We start from the raw sequence: 12,451 nt of genomic DNA, 5'->3' as shown, positions 1-12,451 counted from the left end.
AACAGAGCCCCACCAAGGACCCCACAAACCCAAGATCGGCCAGAACACAGATGAGGAACAAACCTTTGCCATTTAAAGCCACTGATATCAGGGGGTTGTTCATCACAGCAAAGCTAGCCTGTGGTGATCAATAAGCCATATAATAGTTATGTGACTTTGGGAAAGTCACTATCTTCAGTTTTTTCATCAGAAAATGAGGAAGGCCTGTAAGCCTTGAGGAATATAGTATTGAGGAATATAGTAAGCATTTGGAAAATGGTAGCTTGTTCATCCTCATAATAATAACTAAGCTTTAATAACTACCTACACTGTGCCAGTCATTATCTTCTCTACACATACATCATCTCTCATCCTCAAGCCAATCTTATAAAGTTATAATATGGGTTTGCAAGTTATTCTCAGGATTTCCACAGGTCTAGAAGAAATAATATGTTTAGAAAGGGCAAGCTGACCAAAGCTAAATCAAGATAAGTTTTCATTTTTTTCTTTTTTATCAGAATTTACAATGATCACCTCATTGTGGTACGTTTGTACATTGGTACAATGTACAATGTTCTTTGGTCCATTTATGATGATTTTTTTTTAAAGTATACAAGGGGGGCACCTGGGTAGCTTAGTCGGTTAAGCTTCCGACTTCGGCTCAGGTCATGATCTCGCAGGTTGTGAGTTTGAGCCCCACATTGGGCTCTGTGCTGACAGTTTAGAGTCTGGAGCCTGTTTTGGATTCTGTGTCTCCCTCTCTCTGCCCCTCCCCCGCTCATGCTCATGCTCTGTCTCTCTCAAAAATAAGTAAACATTAAAAAAAATTTAAAATAAAAGTACACAAGGAACTCTTGGTTATATAAAGGTTGTTAAATACTACTATATCCCAAATCTCAATTTTTGGCCAGTACAAGCCTAAATTAACCTTCTTCTCTCTCTTTGCAACTTAGCTCCTAATAATCCAGGTTATCCCCTATAGTTCTGAGATGTACTGGGAAGCACCACAGCAGAAACACAGATGGCTCTTTAGTTAACGTGATAAAAGGAAGAGCTGATGAATGAAATAAAAGTGACAGAGCAGACTTGTCACTTTGGGGGACATGGACAGGACACCTAGAATTTTGGGGAGGATACCTCTCATAGGAATTGGCAAGAAATTTTAGTAGAAAATATGGGTCAAAATTAAGGGGAAACCATCAAAATGGCATTCTGTGGGCATTCCTCCCTCTACTTCCCTCTGCTAGAAATCAGCTAATCATTTTCAGACCAAATTAAAGGCACTTAGTTGTCCTCAGAGCAACCTTGACAGTGGTCAAGGTATTTCAAATAGATCTTTTGTTCAGATTTCTAGAGGATAGTTACAGGCCTTGTCATCAAAGAAAATAAGAAACTATTATAGTTGCGGGAGTAATGACAATTTTAAAAATTACCGAATACATGCCGTGTGCCAGGCTCTGTGCTAAAATACTTCACATGTTATGTCTTATCTTATACTCAAATACCATTATTTTCCCCTTTTTACGTAGAAAATTTCTGAAAAGCAAAGGATTGAAGTAATTTGCCTGGAGTCACCTGCTTGTTGTAAGTGGTGACATTTCCTTAGCAATGGCTCTCAGTCCCTGTGTTATACTGTCCCCTGCAGGGTGTCTGGGGATGACACAAACCGAGGGTGTCATCAAGAAGGCAGAGGGGAACCATTTATCAAGTACGCCCAAAGTGCTAACCATACACTCGCACCAGCTCATCAAATTCTCAGAATTCTGAGGGTGGGGGAGGTGAGGTACCATTATTCTCATGCCACAGATGAGATAACTGAGGCTCAAGGAGATTAATGGGTCAACCAACAAAGAAGACAATGAGATACAAACCAAGGAATTCTAAATCCACATTGAATGATCTGTCTCTGTAGGAAGCTGGTTGATTTAACTGCAAAAAATTATGTGCTCATAGAAAATATCAAGATATCTAACTGAGAAGATATCTAACAGTCTGTATGAGAAATACCTGGAAGGTTGCTTGGAAACTCCACATAAGGCAATTTTGAGATCAATATAATCTTAAAACTAAAGATCAATACGATACTGGTTTACATTCTCAGATATGCAAGTTCTTCTATATTTTGCCTTGATATGATCACATCTGGAACAGTGAGCTTCCATGAGGCATAGCTCAAGATGTGTATCATTCACTGCATTTTTCAAATTCAGAGGCAAGGCCAAAGCTCTCTGAGTTGTGCTCTGAAATCCTTTCTCATTTGGCTCAAGGTAAGGGGAAAGCATTCCCTCTCATCCATGGTAGGTAGGTGTAGGAACAGGGAGAAATCGACACACTTATAGCTCTCTCCAATGAAATCCTCATCACCAGCTTGTTCCTTCTTACAATGAATTTTCTTCCTTATACCCTGGTAGTAAGTGAAGGACTAATACATATACTACAGGTGTGTCCAGCACTTCTCTCTGGAAGCATCTGGGAATTTCATGCAGGGTCACACAGGGTCATGCAGAACTCCAGGGTATACTGCTGGTACACATGTATACTCCAGGGTATACTCCATGGTACACAGACCATGATGTGAATGGTGCCCCCTGCATTTATGCAACTTGGCGGCCTTACTGACATCTACTGTTTTATTCTCTGCTTATTATGGAGCCTCTCCTGAAGCTTAGATAGAAAAGGCCTGTTTCACTTACTCCTGGGTATTACAGTCACCATTTCAAAATAAAAGCGTGATACTTAAAAATGCAATTATCAGAAAACAACAGATGTTGGTGAGGATGCAGAGAAAGGGGAACTCTCTTACACTGTTGGTGGGAATGCAAGCTGGTGTAGATACTCTGGAAAACAGTATGGACGTTCCTCAAAAAGTTAAAAATAGAGCTACCCTATGACCCAACAATTGCACTACTAGATATTTATCCAAAAGATACAGGAATGCTGATTCAAAGGGGCACAGGCACCCCACTGTTTACAGCAGCACTATCGACAATAGCCCAAGTACAGAAAGAGCCCAAATGTCCATTGACTGATGAATGAATGAAGAAGATGAGGCATATGTTATGGCTTTGTTACTCAGCCTTAACAAAGAGTGAAATCTTGCCATTTGCACAACAACACGGATGGAACTAGAGTGTACTATGCTAAGCAAAATAAGTCAGTCAGAGAAAGATAAATACCATATGATTTCACTCATATGTGAAATTTAAGAAACAAAACAGATGAACATAAGGGAAGGGAAGCAAAAATAAGATAAAAACAGAGAGGGCGAGACTCTTAACTACAGAGAACAAATTGAGGGTTGCTGTTGGGGATGGGTTAAATGGGTAATGGGTATTAAGGAGGGCATTTATTGGCATGAGCACTGGGGATTATATGTAAGCGATAAATCACTAAATTCTACTCCTGAAACTAATATTACACTATATATTATTAACTAACTAGAACATAAATAAAAACTTGAAACATTAAAAAAAATAAACTTAAATATCTGCAGAAGGTAAAACAAATAAAAAATTAAAATGCAATGATAAAATATGTTTATTAAAATGGGGAATACCTTGGAAATCATTTTATAGAAGAAGCCATTGAAATAACTTGTGATGTCTAAATTAAACATGATAGGACTATGGAAAGTATCAATGCCATCAAATATTTGAAAGGGTTTGATGGAGAAGAGAGAAGAGACTTGAGAAGTTTCATGGGAGATAATTAGAAATCGTAAGATGATTTTTGGCTCAGTAAAAGAAAGAATTTTCTAGAGCTAAGCACCAATTAGAAACTGTATTGCAACAACCCTAAGTAAGAGCACACCTCTGTTATACAGAAATGTATCCAAAAACGGAATGGGAAGTGTTTGATAATAAATAGTTCCTTATCCTGAGAAATGATCAAGGGGAATCAAATGTCCTAGAGGAGATTTTCACATAGAGTTATACTGAACTAAATGGATTAAAAGGCTTCTTCTAGGAAACTCTATCTCTGTGATGGTATAGAGACTGTGACAGTTCGCTATGAACCTCCACCAGCCCAGAAAGAAGGAAACTCCTTCATCTTCCCCCTGAAGGAGGCTGAGGCCTTATATAAGGTACCTGATCCAACTTGATATGTGACCATTTCAAATCTCCTATCAGGTCTAATGTAGTTAAGCAAATAGCCAGAGAGTAGATGGTACAGTAACAGACCTGTTTTATTTTTTATTACTTCATGATCCAAGAATCACAATTTTAAGAGGGAGAGGGGTGCCTGGGTGGCTCAGTCGGTTAAGTGTATGACTTTGGCTCAGGTCATGATCTCATGGTTTGTGGGTTCAAGCCCTGCATCCAGCTCCGTGCTGACAGCGTGGAGCCTGCTTTGGATTCTGTGTGTCCCTCTCTCTCTGCCCCTCCCCAACTCATGCTCTGTCTTTCTCTATCTCTCAAAAATAAATAAACATTAAAATAATTTATAAAAGGGTGTGAGAATAGAAATAAAGAACACTGCTCTGTGTATTAACGAGTTCTGCCAACTCCACTGTGAGAGAGATGTTCAATCTTGAATGTTTTTCTTCCACCTTATGGTTTTAAACCAGGAGTCAAAAACTCAAAAGGGAGGAAGAAAAATGTAAGATGCCAGGGAGTGACAAGCCTGTACAGATGAGGCTGCATGGCCAGTCTTAATTTAAAGGCCAGTTTTATAAGGCAACTGCCCTTGGGCTCAGCTGCTCGTTGCCTTCTAGAATGCTTTCTAAAATTGCCACATCTTATTTTTCCAGAAAAGTTAAAAAAGCTCTTTTTTGGTGAATTTTTCTAATTTTGAGAACATTATCAGGCTGCACAAAAATTACTTGTTGTTAGAAACCTGTTCACTGGCTTCCAGTTTATGGCTGCAGGAAGGCTGATCCTTCCCAGAAAAGTGATGGGAAGCCCATGCATGCACTTACATCTCCATGCGAATTAGCACGTAGCTACCAGGCAACTGAAGATAAAGTACAGACAACACTGTTGGTGGGAAGATCTAAGGGAGGCTGGATGAAAGTTTCTGCCCCCCATGAGATTGCTCAGCAGGGTTTGAAGGGTGAGAGGATGCCCTGCCCTGTGCTGCTCGAGCTCCTGTGTAACAGACCTGGGAAGGCCACTGGATCCTCAGGCAACTCCAGCCCCTGTAGAACTCCCTGTAGAAGGGAGGAGATTTTTCCCCAAAGGGTAAACAAAAATTCTCAGGGCAAAGAGAAAATTATTTTTTAAAAAAAGTTTATTTATTTTGAGAGACAGAGAGAGCCATGAGCAAGGGAGAGGCAGAGAGAGAGAGGGAGACACAGAGAATCCCAAGCAGGGATCCCAAGAGCCTGATGCAGGGCCTGAACCCAGGAACCGTGAGATCATGACCTGAGCTGAAACAGAGAGTCAGACGCTTAAGCAACCAAAGCCATCCAGGCACCTTAAGAGAAAAATCATTTTTATTTTTTTTTTATTTTTAAATATATTTTCTCTAGTTCTTTTTTTTTTTTTAATTTTTTTTAACGTTTATTTATTTTTGAGACAGAGAGAGACAGAGCATGAACGGGGGAGGGTCAGAGAGAGGAAGACACAGAATCCGAAACAGGCTCCAGGCTCTGAGCTGCCAGCACAGAGCCCGACGCGGGGCTCGAACTCACAGACCTCGAGATCATGACCTGAGCCGAAGTCGGCCGCTTAACCGACTGAGCCACCCAGGCGCCCCGAGAAAAATCATTTTTAAAGAGAGAGGCATTCTTATGAAGGAGCAGAGATCTAAGAAGTTCAGCAAAGACAGACATGGGGAGGCCACCAGAAGACCTCATGAATGCTTTCGTTCCTCAGATTTTGTTCCCCTCACACTGGAGGGAAAGTCTTCTTTGCTGTGTAATTTCCTCTCTCCCTGATTAAGGTATAATCCTTCAGTACACGGTGCATCTGACAGCAGTCCTGTGTTTATTTATTTTTTTCATGTTTATTTATTTTTGAAGAAGACAGAGACAGTGTGAGCAGGAGTGGAGCAGAGAGAGACGGAGACACGGAATCTGAAATGGGCTCCAGGATCTGAGCTGTCAGCACAGAGCCTGATGCGGGGCTCGAACCCAAGGACGTGAGCTGAAGTCGGATGCTTAATTGACTGAGCCACCCAGGCAACTCAGCCCTGTTTTTAGATGGAAGCTCCAACAGCTTGTTCATGTAAATTTGAGTTTTGGTAGAAGTTTGGTTAAACTGCAGAGCGCTAGAAGCACCAAAAAAGTGACAGCACAGAATGATGGTTTCCCTGTGTGGGGGAATGTGTTTAAAAGGAATAAATGGACAAAGAACGGAGTTTGAGATAGATTGTAAAGGTGATGGATGTAATATATAGATATTACAGCAATGTATTTTATAATCATGTGTGTTTCCTAAAATTATAGGCAAGTCACAGACAGGCAGTCTTTATAATTTTCTAGATTGAGAAGAAATGTGATGAGCGGCATCAGGGTTTGTGCACTGTGTTTTACTTAGCTAATGCCTGACACACTCTGCTATTCAGGGAAATCCATCAACGTGGAGAACAGCCGCATGATGAAACGGCTGGCCAAATCAGGCCAGATGGCATCCGGTCTGAACCACCCCTGCACACAAATGGGTGTCAAACAAGGTCATCAAGAGGCCCTAAGCCATCCAGCTTTTCCTGTACGGGGCTGGTCAGTGATGCAACAAGCATTGTGAACACCTGGGTGAGAAAGTGCTGCCGCTCCTCCCCGGAGCTCTTCGGTCTCATCAAATGGCTGGCCTCCACTAATGTCTGTGGGGCAGGCCACCCTGAGTGACTGAGTGCTAATGAGTATGAGCTGGAAGGTCACATACCTGAGGACGTATATCCAGTCGTCAATCATTTCTCAAGTTTGGCACCACCATACAGGATGACAATTAGCCTGAATAAAGCTAAGGTGATGTTTTTAGTTGCCCCAGGCAAATTAGGCGAGCAACCAAAACCTACCATCAATGGAGTGGAGTTAAAAGCCATATCCAATTCCCATTGCCTATGTAGTCCGCTGTCTAGTGACAGGTCCTCTGCTTCTCTGTGGTTCTCCGAGCAGCCACCAGTGGTGCAGCTCATTATTGGAACAAGAAGTAACAACCTGTATTAATAAATCCAGCTTATTTGGGGGGAGCTTGACAGACAGGATTTTTGGTGCTAAAGCATCTGATTACAGATAAAGACCAAAGTGCAAGACTGCCCTGCTGCCCAGTCTCCACTATGGATGTGAAGTTTAAGTTCATTACCATTACCTCCTGGAACAACATTAATTCCACTCTGCAGAAAACATCAAATGGCAACACTGGTAAACTAATCAAGGAATAGATCTACTAACTAGCAGCTGACATAATATTTGCCCTGCCTTTTTACTAACTGGCAATAGTTTCAGCTCAACAGTCTTGGAAATAATGAAATTCTGCAGAAGTACGCAAAAAAATCTATAGAAATTATAATCCATTGCATAGATTGCTAATATTCTAACAGTGTGTGATACCGATCCAAACTCCTACAATGTTTTTAGGATGAAAATTTAATTTCCTGCATTATTTGGTTTCTTTTGGCAGCAAATACCTCAAATATAATCTCTATAAAAGCTAAGGATAAATAGAAGGATTGCATTGAGGACACACACTGCTGCACGGTTTGCTTTCTACACCTTAACCCGAGTAAGATCTTGGAATTTCCTTACTTTCACTATATTATTTTTGGCTACTTCTTCACCCAGCCCACATGATGTTCATTAGAATAATAACCCCCTTGATCCCAGTGCATCCAAAATTATGAATGTGCAAGAAAACATATTTTGCTTGTCCAAATCCAATCATTCCTGGAATGGAAATCACAAACTACTAAACAAGTTATAATTCTGTTCATGTATTGATAACAATAACCTTAGAAATATGGATTGCTAATATTGTCAGCTATAGGAACTAATCTTAATTTATTTCATAAACATTGATTGAGAGCACATCCAGGGCTAGGTTATTCCTGCTGTCTCAAAGTGTCATCTTCCCAGGTCATGATCTCACGGTTCACGGGTTCGAGCCCTGTGTCGGGCTCTGTGTTGACAGCTCGGAGCCTGGAGCCTGCTTCAGATTCTGGGTCTCCTTCTCTCTCTGTGCCCCTCCCCAGCTCACTCTCTGTCTCTCAAAAATGAATAAATGTTAAAACAAAAAACAAAAAAACAACAACAACAACTGGTTTTACCCTGTAATAGAAGGAACCTTTTCAGGGAAAAACAGTCTCATCTATTCACCCCATGAGGTCTAAAAGGTCTATGTATTCTTGATCTGATGGCAGATTCCTTTACATCTTTTTCCTTCAAAAAAAGCTTCCACGAGGAATTTGTTAGCAAACACATCCAGAGGTTCCCCAGAAGCACTAATTCTAACTGACCACTACCCCAAGGCACCTGGAAGGTGAAAACTACGAGTTGCGATAAAGCTCACCCCTGGTGAAGATCCTTCAAAGTTTAGGGACGGCTAGAAATATCCATACTTTCTATATGTAAGGGATATTTATTGGAACATGGTGATAGGGCCAAGAAAGAAAGGGGATATGGCAAAGAGGAGGGCGGTGGCTGCAGTTCATTGATTGGGAGAGAATCTCACCCAACTGGAAGAAATTGAAGGTGTTTTTATGTGAAGTGCCCAGCACTTAACTTGCTGCAGGGAAATGCTCAAAAAAAAAAAAAAAATGTTGCCTTCACTTTTCCCCTGTAAGACTACTTTATGTTAATGTAGCATTTTAAAGAGCATGATTTATGTTTACATGCATTATCTTACTTGACACTTGTGACACTGGAGGTAACACTTTATTTTTTGTTTGGAAACACGGATGATGCAAGGTCAGATCTATTGGCCCTAGGGCACACAGCTAGTACATTTTAGAGTCCATAACCCGGATCTTCTGATTCCAAGAACTCTCTATCTCTTTATCGATCTGAGCTGCAAGTACTCAGTGATGTGTACCTGGCCGCTTTTTTTTTTTTTTTTATTTAAAAAAAATTCTTCCTCACTTATGTCTTCATATCTTCAAGGATCATGTTATCATTTATTTCCTCACATTTCCTTTTCTTTCTTTTTTTTTTTATTTTTAAATGTTTATTTATGAGAGAGAGAGAGACAGAGCAGGAGTAGGGGAGGGCAAAGAGAGAGAGGGAGACACAGAATCCAAAGCAGGCTCCAGGCTCCAAGCTGTCAGCACAGAGCAGGACACAGGGCTCGAACTCACGGACCATGAGATCATGACCTGAGCTGAAGTCAAAGGCTTAACCGACTGAGCCCCCCAGGTGCCATCACATTTCCTTTTGTTTGCTTCTCAGTTTCCTCTGGTTCTGTTTGTAAAAGTGTTACAAGTATGATGTTCACGGATCCATGATTAAGAGTTCTTTACACAGGATCTTGAGCTCTTCAAAGTTAAAGAAACTCTACAAACAAGGCACATTTCATTCCAGCCCTTGTTTTTCCTTTCAGCACTTTTGCTCAAATACCAAACACAATTTGCGTTATGCTTGAGATGGAAAGAAACACTTGTGTAGCTATAGCTATTACTGGGCCATTACCATTCCGAGGTGTTGATTTTGTGCTTCACATTTTTCCTGTGTTCTTCACTTGATGCCCTATCTTGAATTTTTATTTCACTCTAATCATTTTTTAAATTTGAAGTCTTCCTTTTTACTTTGGCAATTTCAGTTGGAACGCTAGGTTTGGGGGAAAAAATGCTCGCAGAAAAACTGAAGGTTAAATCAGTTTTATTCTGTAAACACTGCCTAAATTATCATCTCCTTCCCATAACAACCCAATTAATATGTTAGAGCAAAGCTGGAAAGCCAAAAACTGTGCTGAAAACGTAGAGTTAGTGTGACACCTTCTGGTGAGGAACCAACTGCATTTGTCAACAGCAGCAAAAACTAATTCTGACAAGGTCCTCCCGGATAGCTTTTATTCCAGCAAACCCATCTTTTGTGAACACCCAGCATATCTCAGGCTCTCCTGCAAGTACCAGAGATACTGACACATTCAACAGTCTAACCACCTCTTGGGGAAGAAATATCTCTTATCTACACTCCTACCTACAGAGATGACAATCAAGTATGTTGGCAGTCTAGTTAGGTTGGGTGTTTCATAAGATGCTACAGGGGCCCACAGGGGCAGCCAGTCCTTATGGATCAAGGACAGCCTCACAGAGGTGGTGCTGCTTAAGTCTTGAAGGATGAGCCATTTTTGTGAAGCAACAAGGTAGGAGGTGGGTATATAGTGAGGAAAGTGTCACACTGGAAACTAAGGGGACAGCACGTGGGCAAGGCTGAGAGGCTGAGAATGCGGGTTTACTGACCAGAACTTATTTCAGGTGCCTGGAGAAGACAGAGCATGGAGAGAGACGGGGCTAAAGCACAGAGAGAGCCTCAACTCAGAAGGGCTTTGGAAGCTTAGTTTAAGAAGTGTGGGTTTCATGATCAAGGCTTCAGGGACCCATTGGAAGATGTAACCGTGACAGTGATTCGGTCAGATTTTTCCACTACTAAAATCAGCCTAGCTCCAGGGTGGAGGGAAGGGAGGAGGACTCAAGTTCTTGTAAAATAGGAAGCTGTTCAAAGCGATGAGAACCTGAACTGCGCAGGGAACGGGTGCAGTAGAAAGTGTTTTAGGAAAGAGTGGCAGCCGGTATTAGAACACGTTTAAACGTGGGCTCTGAGAAAAAAGAAGGATTATATCTCATGCCCCAAATAAAAGGAACATTTCTTTTCCTTAAACAAAGAGAGGAAAGCCCCTCCTATGAATGTAGACGTCTTACTTCTCTTTCTCTTTTTAGGAAAGAGTTAAAAATATTTCTCATCACATGAGAGCATAATTGCTCCACAATCCAAGCATGCAGTTTTACAAACTAAATTTGGAGACTTTCAAAAAAATATTGATCACACCTGAAAACATTTAATGAATGCAATTTGGAAACAAGGGCCCAGAGACACCAATTTGTATCAACAGTGCTTAAATACTCCCATAAAAAAACACACACCCAGGGCCTTGGGAAATGTGGATCACTATAATGTGTTTTCAGAGGAAGGTTTGAAATTTTTAGATGAACAGCTATAATTATAAATTGAAATTAAATACAATGCGAGAGAGGCTATGATTTCCCTTGCCGTCAAAATAAATCTAAGGAATATATCGTGTCCACTAAGTATCAGACAAGGGCGTGCACTTATTCCCTGTATAAACCACGTCCTGCTTTACATACCAGAGTGCTTTTACTTCTGTATCCAAATGCTAATGGATACATTTATCCATCTAACTCACATTTAAAATCTAAATATTTCCACTGATGTGCAAGGCTCCCTGTTACCTCACTGATGTCATCTTCTGTTACTCTCCCACTCCCTCATTCCACCCGGGTCAGGGCACCTTCATCATCCTGAAACACTACAGAGATGCTCCTTCCTCAGGGTTTTTGCACTCACTATTCATTCCTTCTGTCTGGAAAGCTCTGTTCAGATATCTACTTGCATGACTCAGTCTCTCATTTCCTTTAGGTCCTCTGTTCAAATATCACCTTCATAGGAAGGTTTCCCTGACCACACTACATAAAATAGCACCTGCTCTCAACATTCTCTTGCCCCTTACTCTGCTTTATTTCTCTGTATAGCTCTTATCACCACTCCACGTTCTACGTAATCTATTTGTGTATCATTGCCTCTCTCCACTAAAATTCAAATGTTATGAAACCACAGACTGTCACCGACGTTTAATCAGGGCATAGAACAATGTCTGGTTCAGAGTAGGTGCTTAACAAATATTTGTCAAATGGATGATGTTTGTTTGAAATATTTATTAAGTTTTTAGTTAGATGGGCAAGCTAGAGATTTTCAATCAATTTACCAACCACTTACTCTGTGGCAGGTACTATTCTCTAGCTTTTATGAGACAAAAGACCACCCATGGATCCCTGGATAAACAGAGCAGTGGGGGTCGGACAAGTCAGTTGATAATTGTAGTCAATTATACTTCAATAAAGCTGGAAAAAGAAACAGATAGCTGTAATGCACCTGTTCATTCAACATGTACTTTATTGAGTACTTAATAGAAGAGAGCGGAGTTTCTTCACAGGCTTTTTATGTGCCAAGCATTGTGCAAAGGCATAGAAAGATGTATCTATTATATTTTTTAGAACAGCCGGTAACCATTATCCCCGATTTACAACCATGAAGCTTGAAGCTTACCAAGGCCAAGGTTGCCACACTAGTGAAAGATTAAGACTAGACCAGGTCTGGGGGCCTAAGTGGCTCAGTCTGGTTAAGCATCCAACTCTTGGTTTTGGCTCAGGTCATGATCTCAAGGTTTATGTGCAAGCCCTGTATGGCGCTCTACACTGACAGTGCAGAGCCTGCTTGGGATTCTCTTTCTCCCACTCTCTCTCTCTGCCACTCCCCTGCTTGCTCTCTATCTCTCTCTCAAAATAAATAAATAAACATTAA

The sequence above is a fragment of the Neofelis nebulosa genome, chromosome 2 (genome assembly GCF_028018385.1).
Source record: "Neofelis nebulosa isolate mNeoNeb1 chromosome 2, mNeoNeb1.pri, whole genome shotgun sequence".
NCBI classification, from domain to species: domain Eukaryota; kingdom Metazoa; phylum Chordata; class Mammalia; order Carnivora; family Felidae; genus Neofelis; species Neofelis nebulosa.
This window is presented reverse-complemented; position numbering follows the sequence as displayed.